Below are 17,110 nucleotides of genomic sequence, written 5' to 3' on the forward strand. Positions count from 1 at the left end.
TATGAAGCCGCCTGTCTCTGAGTATTTGCCGGAGATTTGGGCATTCTTGAACCAAACAGACCCAGCACATGAGTCACTATGTCAATATCTTGCTTCCAAACACTGTATTTTGCTGTAGTGGTAGATTAGATTGAGCCACGTTCGAAGGATGATAATGTGTTTCTGTGGATAGGATGGCAAACACAATATAGATACACTACCGGTCAAAAGTTTTAGAACACCCCAGTTTTTTATTGAAATTCAAGCAGTTCAAGTCCAATGAACAGCTTGAAAGGGTCCAAAGGTAAGTGGTGAACTGCCAGAGGTAAATAAAAAAAGGTAAGCTGAACCAAAACTGAAAAATAATGTACATTTCAGAATTATACAAGTAGGCCTTTTTCAGGGAACAAGAAATGGGTTAACAACTTAACTCTATGGAGTCTTGGGCTATTTTGTCCATTTTTTTTTATTCTTTTCATGTCTTTGTAAGTCATTTTGTGTCTTTTTTGGTCATTTTGTTTCTTTTTTTTAGTCATATTTGGCAGCGAGCTTGTTCTGTAGATTAAATCTGGTTCTCAGCTTGTGAATGCAGAGCTGGCAATGATACCAAGACAGTGATATGAAGCCGCCTGTCTCTGAGTATTTGCCGGAGATTTGGGCATTCTTGAACCAAACAGACCCAGCACATGAGTCACTATGTCAATATCTTGCTTCCAAACACTGTATTTTGCTGTAGCGGTAGATTAGATTGAGCCACGTTCGAAGGACGATAATGTGTTTCTGTGGATAGTTTATGGCTGTCTCATTGATTAACATGTATAGCACTAAAGGCAATAACACCCTTCTTGGCTGCTCAGACATCAAACAAAGTTGGGGGATTCTCAAGTGGGTCATTGGTTACAGCCCATTTGGCATTAAGAGGCCAGGGGAAGCGAGGGCAGCTACACTGTAAAAAATGTCTGTAGATTTTACGGTGAAAAACTGCTAAACCATGACAGTAAAACACTGTAAAATGATAAATGAGTTAATTCAGTTTCAGTAAGAATGAATCACCGTAAATGTATATATCAGCCAAAACAGTATGTTTTACTTATTTATTTATTTTTAATACATTACTCTACTGTAATATTCACTGGCACTGTGTTTGTGTCAAAAATATACTGTTATATATAAACAAACTTGAATATCATGAATAAAGATGAAAGTGGCAAAAGACAAAAACTCAAATTTCTGAGAAAAATAAATCAGATCTTCTTTAAGATTAAAACCAGTACATTTACAAGTAAAAAAATAAAAATATTTTCTGAGATTTTAGATGCAAATTTAAGTGAAAGCAACTGATATTCTGAGATAAAGTTTTAATGTGTAAGCCATCACTGTCATTTTTGCATTTATCTTTTGTAAAAAATACTTTTTCTAACTGTTAAATGTTCTAAACACAATATCTCTAACAAAAATATACTGTCATGTTTAATAGTAAAATCTTATGAAGTATTTTCTGGTCAATTATATGGCAGAACAGAGTTTCTTTTGATGGAAAAACTCTTTATTTATACTGTAAAAAATGGAATAAAATGGCAATCTTAAACCTAGCCAATATCTTTTTACCGTAATATTAAAAAAAGTTGCACTGTATTTATTACGGTAAAGTTCTGGCAACCACAGCTGCTGGTTTTTTACCGTAAAAACGACGGGTTTTTTTTTACAGTGTAGACCCAGTAGCTGTTGCTAACAGCCCCTTATCAGTGGCCCCATCTTAGCTCCTGTGTCACTCACACATCTAAAGAGGGAAGGAGGACAAGCCTATTAGAGCCTCAGCAACGTGGCCTGTGGTAGAACTCCAAGTTAGTTAATGGAATAAAGATCTAATGCTGGGGCTGCCCCCTCTCAGCCGATTATTGACTAATCGCTCGATTTGGTCTGGATGTTTTAAGATTTCTTTAATCGTTTTTTTATATTCTTTCTTCGTGCTGAATTACTAATTTCCAAGACATTTAGGAGCACATCTCTGGCAAACACAATATATATACACTACCGGTCAAAAGTTTTAGAACACCTCAATTTTTACAGTTTTTTTATTGAAATTCAAGCAGTTCAAGTCAAATGAACAGCTTGAAAGGGTCCAAAGGTAAGTGGTGAACTGCCAGAGGTAAATAAAAAAAGGTAAGCTTAACCAAAACTGGAAAATAATGTACATTTCAGAATTATACAAGTAGGCCTTTTTCAGGGAACAAGAAATGGGTTAACAACTTAACTCTATGGAGTCTTGGGCTATTTTGTCCATTTTTGAATTCTTTTCATGTCTTTGTAAGTCATTTTGTGTCTTTTTTGGGTCATTTTGTTTCTTTTTTTTATTCATTTTGTGTCTTTTTTTTATTCATTTTGTGTCTTTTTTTAGTCATTTTGTGTCTTTTTTTAGTCCTTTAGTCCAACATAAAATGTGATTTTGAATATTTTTTTTACTTTCAAAACACTATCATGCTCAAAGAATTTTAAATGTTGCAAATGTGCATTAATTTCAGAGTACACTGAGACATTAAACTGCATCATTTTCAATTCAATTCTGGAAAAGTTGGTGTGTTCTAAAACTTTTGACCGGTAGTGTATATATATATTTTTTTAAAAAAAAACCTTTTTTGTCTTTATGCACATTAACAGGCAATTAACATCACAAAGGAAAACAAATCAAAACATCTTCAGATTGGGTCTCATCTGTCACATAAATAGCACTGTAAAGGGTATTGCAGATATTTTATCTGGTTCTGTATTCCAAAAAAAAAGCTATTTTAGATAATAATAGTGTATAAGAGTCTTAAGCGATATAGTCGGTAACTGGGGTCCACCTTCTGATCAATATTTAATATTTAAGTGGTGCTGTTGCATGATTTATTTTGTAGAGAAACATGAAAATCATATGATCGTTAGTTAACATTAAAATTTCATTCTTCAAGGACGAGCCTATCCAATGCATAGGGGACAGACACTGGCAACATTAAAAAACATTTAATGCAACTTTTTTTTTTTTTTTTTTACAGTTTAAAAAAAAAGTATGACCTGGCATGTTGTTAGACTTAACCCCACATTGTCTAAGGGGGAAGGATTTCACAGAATAAAAGTGCTATAATCAACTTACTTTCCATCTTAAACTAATTAATGTTTTGTGCAACAATTTTTTTATATCTATGTTCAGCAAAGAATAGTGATTCTTCAGATTCTTCAAAAGCATCTCTCCTCATTAACTTTAGTTGAAGAACCCACTAGCAAGGTTTTTCTTGTCTCTTATATCTTATTAAGAAAATCTGCATAATTCAGAATGCTTATGCAAGTTTGATGTGTTTGGCAGAAAGAGCTTAAATATACAGAGGTGGACAAAGATAAAGAACCACATTCTATCTAGTACATTACAGTAGCCCAGTATCTAACTGTAGGAGCTCATAATGCTTGTTGTGTTGTTCAGCTAATACCACTTCTGTATTTGTGAGTTGATGAGGATCTATGTGGGCATACTGTTCCTCTTTGCCAATGCATTTTTGACAGCTTTTGGCATGTTTCTCCATGGCTGAGACTTTTCTCCTGGCCACATTAGTAGGACGGCAGCTAAGGATTATTAACACGACTGATTAATCTGCTTAAAATAATATAAAATGGACCAATTTATGGTGATGTTATCATATTTCTTCCTTTGTCTGCAACAGTCTAACCTGCCCAAAAACCCTAGCTTTCCAGTTGACTTAAACAATTAATAGCTGATCAAAATAGTTGCAAAAATAAAATGCTGTTGATTGCCTAGACCAGGGGTGTCAAACACAGATACACAATGGGCCAAAATGTAAAACTTGAATAAAATCGCGGGCCAACATTGAACAAATAAACCTTTTAATATATACCAAACATGTTTTGCTTTAACATTAAATATGGAACCAGCAACGCTTATAAACATACAATATATAACTAAATAGTGCAGACATGCAAAATCAAATTTCAAATAAAAAACACATCAATGTCATTAATTTATTAAATAAAAAATAAATAAAAATCGTATGCCTCTTTTCTATTTGCATCCTTCTGATTTAAATATCAAAATAAAGTTTTTCAGGTTAATACATTTAAAAATAAAATAACAATAATAAATCGTATAATACCGGCGGGTCAGCTTTTATAGTACAATAATAATATAATAATTTGATATTGGCTTGCGGGCCAAATAAAATTACACTGCGGGCCAGAGTTTGGCACCCCTGGTCTAAAATGAATCAATAGTAACATTTTCTATGATGCCTTTGTCCATAATGCATTATACTTATACTTATAATCTGCTTATAGGGCTGTATAATTATAGTTACAATCACCAGAGTTTGACACCCCTGGCCTAGAGTTTCAGCTCTACATCATGGCCCTCACCACTAATGCACTAGCAATGAGCCTTCATTTTTTTTTATTAAAACGTATTTTTTCTTTGCTTAGCAACCTGACCCCTTATCCCTGTGTGCTCCCTTGTTTTGACTTAAAACAGCTGACACATTCTGCTTACAACTATGTCAAGTTGGCAAAGATCTAAAATCGTGCTCGCTGTGCCTGCACACCAACTGTTGTTATGGTTTTGTTTTCATTGATCATACCCAGATTCAGTGAGCAACTTCCAGAAACACACCTTCAGCACACACATGCTCCTTCAGCCTATCTCTGACCTGACACAGATTTAGCTGAATGGCCTTTGACCTCCCCAAACAATACAAAGTGTCACAACAGCTCATTAGGATGAGTAATCCCCTTTGGAATTTAATAAGATTATTTGTATGAAAAAAATTGGAGCACCTCTGTATCCTGTTAAAGCCTCGTGCTTACTGAAGGCTCTGTGCTGTGAAGACAAGGGTTACTTTTAATACACACTCTGGTTGACCTCCACATTACTGAGCTAGTTATGTAATAATGAGTGAAAAACAAATGGCCACACATTAGCACTTGCTTCTGAGGTTTAACTGAGAGCTAAACTCTTAACATTTGTTTTGACAATAGTTTTTTACTTATTTTAAAAGACTGTTGGATTGATTAAAAAATAAATTTTGCTCTGAATTATTTCAGTTCAGCTTTAGTAATGTCATTGTTAAAGTTTGTGTGGCTGGGATACATTTATATTTTCTACATGTCATGCATTACTCTCATATTTCAGTGTGTGTGGATTAGCGGAGGTTTTACTTGGCTTATCTTCTGAACCTTTGTTTATTTTTATGAATAATGAAACCGAAACAATACACTGAAATAATGAGGTAATTGCACATGGCCCTAGATAGGATGCACACGCTGTTGACACGTTGCATGAAATGTGCACTTGAAATACCTGGAAATTATGAATATTGAGTAAATCCGTACTTTATCATTCTTATCATATTCACCTATTTTAGAGAGTGATATAAACTTGGGTCATTTTCGAAGCTGTAATTCGTGGTGACACTGGGTTGACTTGTACTAAAACGTGTTTTCCATTATTGCATCACTTTATATTTCCCTTTTTATCACCACTTTATGGTGATTTATTTGAACTTTTTTGTCATTACATATTTTAATTGTGCTTGTTTAAGTATTTTAATATGCACTTCCATAAAACTTGCACTTTTATCTGTTTTAAATTTAAGATTTTGTTCTGTTATTGGCAGTTTGTCTGCATTACATGAAATTATCTTATATTTGCGTCTGATTTCTTAATATATGTTGTTATATTAGTTTGGTCAGTGTGTTTCAGCAGTACTGTGGTTCTCCCCATCATCACTGGTTCCTTCCTCCTGCAGCAGGTTTCTATTCGCTGTCTAAGGTCAAACCTGACATCTTTTACACCACCTTGTTAGTAATGTGATTTACGAATTTATTGGCCAGCTCTATTTAAATGGCACGTCCTGCTGCTATGCTGTCTTTTTACCTGCGGCAGCCCTGGAGTAGTAGTTGCAGTTTTAGTTGGCAGTGATGCATTTAGCACAGCATTCTTGAAATTGCTTTTATTATTGATGACCTGGATACGTTTTGGTACAGGTGCCTCGGGACATTAAGCGGGCTGCTTTTAAATTCTTGGTGCAGAAAAAAGCCCTTGCTTGTGTTTTGCCCTGTGTGGTGTTTAGTCTGGATCAGGGTATTATGCTGAATCAAGGCTGTCTCTCTGGCTCCGTGCCCCCACACTGCAGCGACTGATGAAATGGCCGAGGGAGGGGGTTTGGCCAGGGCGCCCGGTTCGTCTCAGGACATCTCTGCCCATCGCACCACTCGTCTCCGCCTCGTCTCCGCTACAACCCTCGTCATCAGTGATGACACGTGCAGCCTCCACTCTCACTTTCTGGCTTGCACTAGCACAGCGGTTCCCAAACGTTTTCAGCCGTGCACCTCCTTCTATGTCCCAACCGGGTTGACGCACCCCAATCCCCCACACCTTCAAAAAAAACTAAATGCAATAAGAGTTTTTATAGCCATATTAAAGGTGGAGGATGATGACAGGCTCAGGATCAGAGGCAGAAAGCAGATCAGTTGGGAAAATGTTATAATATTTTGAGCTGCGTTGAACAAAAATTGCAGCAAATTTAAATGAGCGTGGAGCTAAACAACCCCGTCATCATAACACAGGCTGGAAAAATGATACAAGAACAAGAAGATAACTTCTTCTACGCTTCATTATAAGATCAAAAACAAGCAAAAATAGATGCAAAACCACCATGACCAAAGATGACACAAAATTATCAAAATAGACACAAATTGACCAAAAATACATGTAAAAATTACCAAACAACCAAAAAATAGATGCAAAAATGACCAAAGATGACACAAAATTATCAAAATAGACACAAATTGACCACAAATACATGTAAAAATTACCAAACAACCCAAAAATAGATGCAAAAATGACCAAAATAGATGCAAAAATGAAATGTAATTGTGTCATTATCAGACCGCCATTACATGTTTCATCTCGTGCACCCCCTAGCAGCAGCTCACGCACCCCCAGGGGTCCACGCACCACACTTTGGGAAACCCTGCACTAGTCTATTCTGGCTTCTTTAGGCTGTAGTCATTTAGGCCACATGGGCATGGAGCCCATTTGTGAATATTTATTCTCAAGCAGCTGGCTGAAACTGCCACCCTGGGTATCATAGCACCACAGCTATTCATGGCTAGCTGTATTAAATACTCTTTGGTTTTTACAGCGGCTCTAAGTATCTGTCTGTTCGCTGTTTGTGTTGAAGATGTCACCACCAGCTGTCGAGGCTCAGCTTCTCCTGCCCACTATAAAGTTTTGTTTATTTGACATGAAAATGTTGAGTAAATATGACCTAATTTGATATTTTGCTTTGGAGTATCACCCAGACCAGTGTTAATAACTGCTACTTTAAGGGGGAAGGATGTCACGGAATAAAAGTGCTATAATCAACTTACTTTTCATCTTAAAATAATTAATGTTTTGTGCAACATTTTTTTATATCTATGTTCAGCAAAGAATAGTGATTCTTCAGTGTTGTCAAATAAGAAAAGCTTCTTTCCTCATTAACTTTAGTTGAAGAACCCACTAGCAAGGTTTTTCTTATCACGGCAGTTTTAAGTATTTTTAAGAAAATCTGCATAATTCAGAATGCTTATGCAAGTTTGATATGTTTGGAGTGGCCCAGTATCTTACTGTACTGGTACTTTAAATGACAATAACTTTGTTTACATGCACAGAATATTCCTTTTTTTGCCCCTACTCTGAAAAAGTTATTCCCACTAAGTTGTACATTTCTAATGAAACTACATTTCCCTACTAATATTCCTGTTAACATGCAGTCTTCTAAATGCAGATTAACCTAAAACACTTGCTTTTCTTTGCTGGTTTTGCTTCAAAATAATTTTCAAAGGACCCCAACAGTAGTGAATTGTTCAATTTTGCAAACACAGCCTCCTTCCTTCATTCCTACAACCCCCTTCTTAAAAATATTGACGTTGTGATATTAACCAGTTGATATCAAAGTCTTTCATCATTTTCAAAAGTAGGCGTCTTTCTCTGTCTAACCCAGGTATGGGCGACTTAAATGCTGGAGGGGGCCACAATTTTTCATCGACACATATAGGACCGTGCACTTAACCAGATATGATGAAACTGCAATTTTAAATATGTTTACAGTGCAGTAACTTAACATATTTCATACTCAAATGCATATATAACAGTATAAAAAGGAATACAAAAGGTTTGAAGCAAATAAAAAATAACCACTTACTGTGATTTCTTTTTTCCAGTGTAAGAACAGCAGACCAACATTAATTGCAAAAAGTAATTTTGTGCATTTTTGCACTGCACTTTTAAGATTTCATGCTCTAATGCCTTTAGTTGTACTGAGGGCCACTTCAAGTGAGGGTGCGGGCCGTATGTGGCCCCCGGGCCTCCTGTTGCCCATCCCTGGTCTAACCAGAAATGTAATCACCTCGGCCTTGAAAACTAGTTGCTTTATACATGACCTGTATCCAATTCATAATATTGTCATATTTGGAATAATAGTGGAATATGAGTTTGCATGTAAATGTAGCCAGTGACTGTTAACAGATCAGCTGGCTGTGGATCTGATCTGAGGCCCCGTTCACGCGAGGACGGTCTGAACAGAAGACGCAAAAGTGGCGTCTCGTCTTCACTTTTTATTCCTCGTTTAGACGAGCGTTTTCGGGAGGAAATCTGCTGCATACGGTGACGCAAAAGAGTGTGAAATGTGATTGTATGCAGCCAGGCGGCATCACTTAAAGCCATAAGAGCATCTTTGGGCATGCAGAAGTTTTCACGCCACACATTTTCATCAGCTACTCCTTCCACAAAGTTCTCCTCCATCACTAGATCTCCCAGGTCTCGTTCACAGCCGTCTGGCTCCTCCCACCAATCGCTGCATCCAGAATGTGATGGAGGTAATTCCAGATCCTTCTCTGTTCACTAATACTATCTGTACATATCCTGGACATTTGGTGGAAAGACTCCTGTAAGTTTATTAGAGCTGCCAGAGCAGCTTGAAGGTCCCACCATGGAAATAATCCCACGTTTCTTTATTTCCTGTCCTGGAGCATGTATGTGACGTAAACACATACGTGACGTGAGCAGATCAGATCAGAGTTTTGTGTCTTGTCAGTGTAGACGACACGCTACGGAGGAGAGGATTACACTTTTACACTCTGGAGGGTGGTTTCAGATTTTTGCGTCTTTAAGCCCCCAAAACGCCGTCACCGTCTAAACGAAAGGCACTTCACATAAAATATTTTGTTGTTTTTACCCGCGAGCGTCCTCGTGTGAACGGGGCCTAAACACCCAAGATTTCCACCAGAATGTTGCCTTGCCAAGGTGGATTTTGGATTAAGGTTTGGGCATCTTGTCTTGTAATACATTTAGTCAGTAGATGGTGGTTAACACTGAATATGTGATGTTTGCTTTGTTGTATTTTTTTTAAAAGAGTATTCATTTTATATGTTAATGTAAGAGAAGTTTCTCATTAGAGCACCGTGGATTTCTTCCCTCCGTGTTTCTAAGATTGGAGCCCAGCCAATACACTGACAGGCTCATATTATCTGCCTTTATTGGCTTTAGTGCTGAAAGATTAGTTGATCTAATCAATTATTTGAACCGAATTGCAAAAATGCCAGACATTCTATGGTTCCAGCTTCTGAGAGGCATGTGAAAACCTTACCTTGGGCTATGAGGAATTATTATTTTACCATTTTCACTTATCTTCTGATGTTTTATAAAGCAAAAAATATGAATTGATTTAACAAATTACGGGACCTGTTGCAGCCTTAATTGGCTTAATTCAGAGGTGTCAAGTATCTAGTGTGTATGTACTGTGAGTACATAAATAAAGACAAAATTGCAGCACACAGATGTTTTTGCTCTGCATATTTATATATATTTCTACTGTTTATTTATCATATTTGTACCCTGTAATTAATTTCAGCAAAGTTTAAAATTTAGATTTACTGTTATCTTTTATTTTATGTGACAGCTCTGATAATTAAGATCAACAGTAAAAAATCTTATTTTAGCTCATTATATATCTTTGTTACAACACCTTAGCACATTTTAGGAAAAAATAGTAACATTGCCAGATACTTGCAGGTATGTTTCTGATTCTTAAAACTTGCATTGATTTCAGCATTTGCCTCTAAAAAAATCCAGTGTTTTTCAGGCTTTAATTCAGAGGTGTCAAGTATCTAGTGTGTATGTACTGTGAGTACATAAATAAAGACAAAATTGCAGCACACAGATGTTTTTGCCCTGCATATTTATATATATTTTTACTGTTTATCATATTTGTACCCTGTAATTAATTTCAGCAAAGTTTAAAATTTAGATTTACTGTTATCTTATATTTTATGTGACAGCTTTGATGATTAAGATCAACAGTAAAAAATATATTATAGCTCATTATATATCTTTGTTACAACACCTTAGCACATTTTTAGGAAAAAATAGTAACATAGCCAGATACTTGCAGGTATGTTACTGATTCTTAAAACTTAAAAAAAACTAAAAATCCAGTGTTTTTCAGGCTTTAAACAAAAACATGCTCAGTCAGCAGTTTTTTTTTGTCCATTGCATAAGACCCTTTAGTCTTTTGAGGAGGCAAGTATGTAATCAGAAATTTTAGTTTCTTTATCTCTGTGTCAAAGAGCTGTTTGTTAGTCAGCATACGCATTTAGTGTGTGACAGGAAAGAGGTTTATAGGAGGGTTTGTATGGCCCTAATCCTCATTGGCTAACTCCCGGTCACAGTCAGTCTGACACACAGTTATACACTCCAACACCCATGCAATACATAACACTATGTCTCCCACTGTGACATAATGCTTTGTTGTTCTGCTGTTTCATTCCTGTTCACTTCCTGCTGCTGGGCTTGTCGGTCATACGTCTCCTCCTCTGAGCTTCTCCTGATCTCATCTGTTTCTGAACTCAGTCTCTTCACACCCAAACAGCAGATACAGCAGTCATTTGGCCATAGGCAGATTTAAAAAGTACATCAGTGACTTGTCAAGGAGGAGTCTGAAAGACAGGATCACACCTTGGTGATGCATATACATGCATATTTTTGCACTTCTTAGTATTATACAGTCATGGAAAAATGATTAGACCACCCTTGTTTTCTTCGATTTCTTGTTCATTATAATGCCTGGTACAACTAAAGGTGCAAATCATTGATAACAACAAAAATAGCTCATAAGAGTTTAATTTAAGAGCTGGTATCTAGACATTTTCCATGGTTTTCTTGATAATAACCAGAAAAAGAAAACCATCTAATAAGCTATTTTTGTTGTTATCATACATGCATATTTTTGCACTTCTTAGTATTATACAGTCATGGAAAAAATATTAGACCACCCTTATTTTCCTTAATTTCTCGTTCATTTTAAATGCTAGGTACATTTCTTAACCCTTTGATGCACAACATGAGTTTTTAATTTTCTATATCTTCGCAATAAATTAATTCCATCATTCAGTATTCCAGGTTTTCCTCAATCAATTTGTTTTTCATCATCATACATCCTAATTTTTTGTTTTTCATTTCTTACTTTTTGAACAAAAACCCTTTTTGTATCACTACACTTCTAATGCACAACATGGGTTAAAAATGTCATTATGGGGCTATTGTGTGTATAATTTTAAGGAAAAATTAATTTAATCAATTTTGGAATCAGGCTGAAACATAAAAAAATGTGGAAAAAGTGAAGCTCTGTTAATACCTTCCAGATAAACTGTATGTGTGACAAAATGATACATAAACACGTTACATATATTAAATATATGAGTGTGGAAAGTAACTATTTGAAACAAATTACTATTATTATAGTATTAAGTAATTTAATTTTAATACAAATTTGGATAAATGAGTCATTTTTGACCCATGTTATACTTTAGAAGTGTTGTCCATATGTTGAGCATCAAAGGGTTAAAACAACTATAATGATAACAACAAAAATAGCTTATTAGATTGTTTTCTTGATAATGATTTTGGTTATTATCAAGAAAACCATGGAAAATATCTAGATATCAGCTTCTTAAATTAAACTCTTATGAGCTATTTTTGTTGTTATCAATGATTTGCACCTTTACTTGTACCAGGCATTATAATGAACAAGAAATCGAAGAAAACTGGTGGTCTAATCATTTTTTCCATGACTGTAGAAGGGTTGTCACGATACTAAATATTATGAACACAAATACCATAAACGCCCATAAAAAACATCATAAATGTGTTCTATGTGGTCCACTTGTTCTGTGGTATATCCCCATAATTTTCCTTTAAGGATATTTGGGTCTGGGTTCTTATGGGTTAAGATAAGGTATCGATACTTTTTTGAGTATGGATCCTTTTGACAACCCTAGACTGTAGCATCCAGCTCTTCCTTGTTTAAATGGTCCTACTGAGCCGTCCTCAGTGCTGGTTGTTCACTGGCTCCATGAGATGGAGATAACAGAGTAACTGGCTCAGCTGCTGGTCAGATTCTCCTGCAGTCCTGACTGATAGGGCACATTTCAGCTGTGGGCAGTGTGCTGGCTCACTGCTCGCCCTGCACCAGCTTCTGTTACAGCAGCACAAGCACTGCAAGAGTCATTTGTTATTGAGGATGGGTGCAGCGGGTGGCAGGGTGGCAGAGTAACTCAGCTTCCCACCTTAAACCTGGCAGCCAAGGTTCATGTCCTGTGATTCTAAAAAATCCCCATTGTTGAAATGTCTAAGCTGTGAATAAGACGCAGCTTTAACCCTCTACGGTAAGGTGCTGCCCTCAGGCAACATGCCCATTTTTGGCCTGTCAAATTTCTACAATGCATGTTTTTGAGTGATGCAATACTTTAAAAAAGAGGGAAGAGTCTAGGGAACCCAGGAGGCCATATTGAAACCCTTTTTTGCAGACTTTTCCAAGGGAAACAACTTTGCCATTTTGCGCCACAAAAAAAAATCACTCAAAACGTCATTTCCTGGCCGTTTTCCATCTGGAAAAATATATATTTCTACTTATAGATGAGTAAACCTTCATTTTTGATAGTTTTATACACTTAGACTGTTCAAGACATTCATTTCAATGGGTCGTTGGTTCAATGGTACAATGTTTCCTACAGGCAACATTCAGACAGGAAACCAGTTAAAAAAGTTCCTTTTATAATGTTTTTAAATTTAAAATGTTATGTATTGTACCCTGTTGAAGCTACTGAATCTTTTACACATGTTAATTAAATAAATTATGTTAAAATATTTTTTTTTCACTTGTGCACCATTATGGTACAATGTTGCCTACGGGCTAACAAACCCCAAAAACTTCCACAAAAACAAGAATTATAAAATTTCTTCAGGTTATGTTTGTTTTGTGTATTTTAAGACAAAAAAGCACTCCAAACATGTTTTCTTAACAGGCATCATACTGCGTACCATAGAGGGTTAAGGAGGCGTGTTCTGTTCTGTCTCATTCTAAACCTCCAGTAAAGAAAATCATCCTGCACGGATCAATGAAGCATCACATTGTTGTTGTGACTGAACCTTTTCATTGCAGTGTTATGACCCAGTCTAGTACCAGTCTAGGGGCCGAGAGCCCAACATGAAAAGGCCCCAAGTAGCCACAAACAAAGATAAGTTTGAAGAATGGGTAAATATTTATTTACAAAGAGAACTTAGGTAAATACAAATATTCTTCAACTTAGGGGTGGACTAAAGCCAAAATAACAAACAAAAATGTACGTTTTTTGAATGTGCGATAAAGTATGTGGGAGTTATTAGCCAAAACGCACTTTCCTTTATTATAGCGCCACCTAGTGGTGAAAATTCGGGATGACAGTAGATTATACAAATTTTCGCCAGGTGTGACTTATATTTAAAGTTTCATGAGTTTTGGGGTATGTTCAGGCAGTGAAATATGCGATCATTTCGTCACGAGAATAAAAATAAAAATAATAAATAATCATTCGAAATACAATAGGTCGTTGCCTGCTCGGGCCCTAATAATCCTATCTTAAAAATAAGAAATTTACCTGAAAAACCAAACGACAAATACTAAATCTTACCTCCCTACCTACTTAAACAAGAGAAAACGAGAAACAAAACCTGGCAACCCACCCTTACTGCTCAAAACAAGGGAATTAAGTCCAAAACTGCAAGTTAACTCAAAAGGTGTGAACCGGTTGGGAGAAGAGGAGGATGAGGAATAAGCCTGCTGCCACCGACGGCCGCCATCTTGGCTCCATTTAAACCAGGTGGTTCCGGCTGCAGCCAATCACAGCCCAGGTGTGGAACCTCTCCACCAATCACAGCGCGGCTATGGCACACCCCAATCTGCATAATAATGAGGCGTGGAACCTCTCCACCAATCACAGCGCGGCTATGGCACACTCCAATCTGCATATAAAAAAAAGAAAACAAAAACACAGGGCACACACACAAATGCATTTTGCTAAACAATAACTATAATATGACCACAGTCTTTGCTAAGGCCTGGTGGCCCTCCAGGTTTCAGGTGGCCAGGTGTGTGCGAGAGTGAGACAAATCTGTACAGGCTTACTTTTTAAGATTTCAACAGAGTTGGGTTTTAGTTTGCTTTATAAGTACATCCTGGGGTAAAATATGTTCATGTTAATCTCCTTAGCCAAGTGTTGTGACGTATAAAGCACACTGGGTTTAGCTGTCTAGGTTTTATAGTAAAAGTGTTGACAAGTTGTTAAAAATAAATCTCTGTCACATTATTGTTACTAAACCGAAATGATGCTAATCTGCTCCTTGTTAACCAAGGATCAAGAACGGGCCAACTTAATGGGGGAACCAAGGAAATTGTAATTAGGCGCACGGAGCTGTGGAGAGATTTAGCTGACATTGATTTCTTTTCTTTTTTTTAAGGCGTGTAATTTGGCTGAAACCTATTTCAGCGCTTATCTAATAAGTTTACTCATCCGGTTGTAGATCTCACTGCTTGACTGATTTTTAGAGGTTTAAATAAAAGGTAAAGCCTGTGAACTATTCTGGTCTCATCAGGGATGAGAATAAGAGGTTAGATGGACTTCATAGTGTTTAGATGGAGACTTGATTCAGCTGCTTGATCGTTTTATAGACTCATCCGGGCCAATGTCCAGAAACATTATGGTCCTAAGATTTCTTACTAGACACTAAAGTCTGAAAACGTTACCTCTGTGATTTGCTACTGGGCTTTTCTCTTTTATGTTATGTGTTAACTACAAAGCAGTGAGCTAAAAGAAAATTATTTTTTGTGGTTTGAAATAATGATCCAGTTCTGTACAATGTTAATAATAATAATAATAAGGCAGATTTTTTTTGATCATTTGTAAACGTAACAGTCACAAATGGAAAGCTTGGAAGCCATCCACTCTGTCTGAAGATTAAACCTCTAATGCAGAGCTGGGCAATGGGCGGCCCGCGGGCCACATCCGGCCCGTTGGCGGTCCTTGTCCGGCCCGCGTGAGGTTACCAAGAAATTAGAAATCAATATAACCGCAGTGCTTTTATTTTGAAAAAAATAGCAAACATTAGCATTAGCACTAGAGCTAACAAGCACTTTTACTATAGTTAAGACAACAAATATAGCCACTAATATATATGACAGAATAAAATAAACTTTAACAAACCTTGTGTCCTGTCAGTCAGCCACTATAGAAGCCTTTAGATACTTTATATCAACTTTATATGAATTACTACGCACTCGTTATTATTTACCGTTTGTTTTTTCATTTAACCGTTCCACCTGTTATTTCCTGTCACTACCTTTCAAAATGAAAGCACCCGTTTCACACTGGACGGCACCTTTTCAAAATAAAAGCATCACAACATTGTTAAACACCTTGAAAATGTACAAACATGAAAAACAAGCTATATAATACAAAAACACCAATAGGAAGCTTACTAAAGGACATTCACAGTTGTGTTTAAAATAAATGGAATAGTGATATAGTGATTGGAGTATCTACTACTTTTTACTGCTATATTTGATTTACTCCACATTAACAGTCTTATCATAACATGTATTCCTATCAGTAGCAGCTCAAAACCAGATAATTTACTGTATTTTATTTTTACTATTTACTATTTTATTTGTACTTTATTTTTTATTTTTTTAAGCGATTAAATTAATATTGAATATTGAATCAAGTGAGATTAAACTGTAAAGATAACATCAAGGAGTTCAATGTTTAATGTTTTAGCCCCCAAAGGGCATGAGGTTAGTTTTCACAGTAATTTTCATATTTAAAAGGTGTTTGGTGTTTAAGTTTTGGATCAAATTAAACTCAGTAATTCATGCCAGCAGGGTTTGATACAGTATGCCTGTTTTGCTCAAATGAATCCTCTTGTATTTCTCTGTGTTTTATAATTGTTATTGCAACTTTCAGTTTGCAAACAGTTGCTTAATTTATCCAACTTAATTCTCAGCTCATGTTGGTTTATTGACGTACGGCGTGTTTCAGTTCAGTGATACTGATACGCAGTCAGAGATAAAAATTAAAATAAAAAAATACACAGATCGACAAAATTCTTAACGACCCTTAATCAATCATCAACTAATTATTCCCATCCCTATTTTGTATGCAGATGTAATAAAAAGTTGAATTATCTTGCTGCTGCTGGGTTGAGAAAACAGACGGGGGGTCGGTACCAACAGTTATCTGATCATTAAGACCCATTAATTCAAGAGTTAAATGTTTGTTTCCTTTCCCATATTCCTGAATATCACAAGTTATCAGCTCATATTCAAATACTTATAACATATTATTATAAAATAATTTGCGTCCCCGTGTCTCCCACATTTTACAGTTGCTCCAGGCCGTCTGAAATATGTCTATCTTTCTTGGCCAGTGTCTTGTGTGAGATTATTCACACCATTAATGATGATTAATGTGATACATGCATATTTTTGCACTTCTTAGCATTATACAGTCATGGAAAAAACATTAGACCACCCTTGTTTTCCTTAATTTCTTGTTTATTTTAAATGCTAGGTACATTTCTTAAAACTACTATAATGATAACAACAAAAATAGCTTATTAGATGGTTTTCTTGATAATGATTTTGGTTATTATCAAGAAAACCATGGAAAATGTCTAGATATCAGCTCTTAAATTAAACTCTTATGAGCTATTTTTGTTGTTATCAATGATTTGCAC

The 17,110-nt window shown here is 36.0% G+C and overlaps 1 protein-coding gene across 1 annotated transcript in view; it reads left to right on the forward strand.

Moving 5' to 3' along the window:
- LOC131972110 (serine/threonine-protein kinase WNK2-like) overlaps nt 1-17,110 on the forward strand; it is a 77,896-nt gene that overhangs the window by 9,400 nt on the left and 51,386 nt on the right. The window lies entirely within an intron of this gene.

Source organism: Centropristis striata, chromosome 5 (assembly GCF_030273125.1).
Source record: "Centropristis striata isolate RG_2023a ecotype Rhode Island chromosome 5, C.striata_1.0, whole genome shotgun sequence".
In the NCBI taxonomy this organism is placed as follows: Eukaryota; Metazoa; Chordata; class Actinopteri; order Perciformes; family Serranidae; genus Centropristis; species Centropristis striata.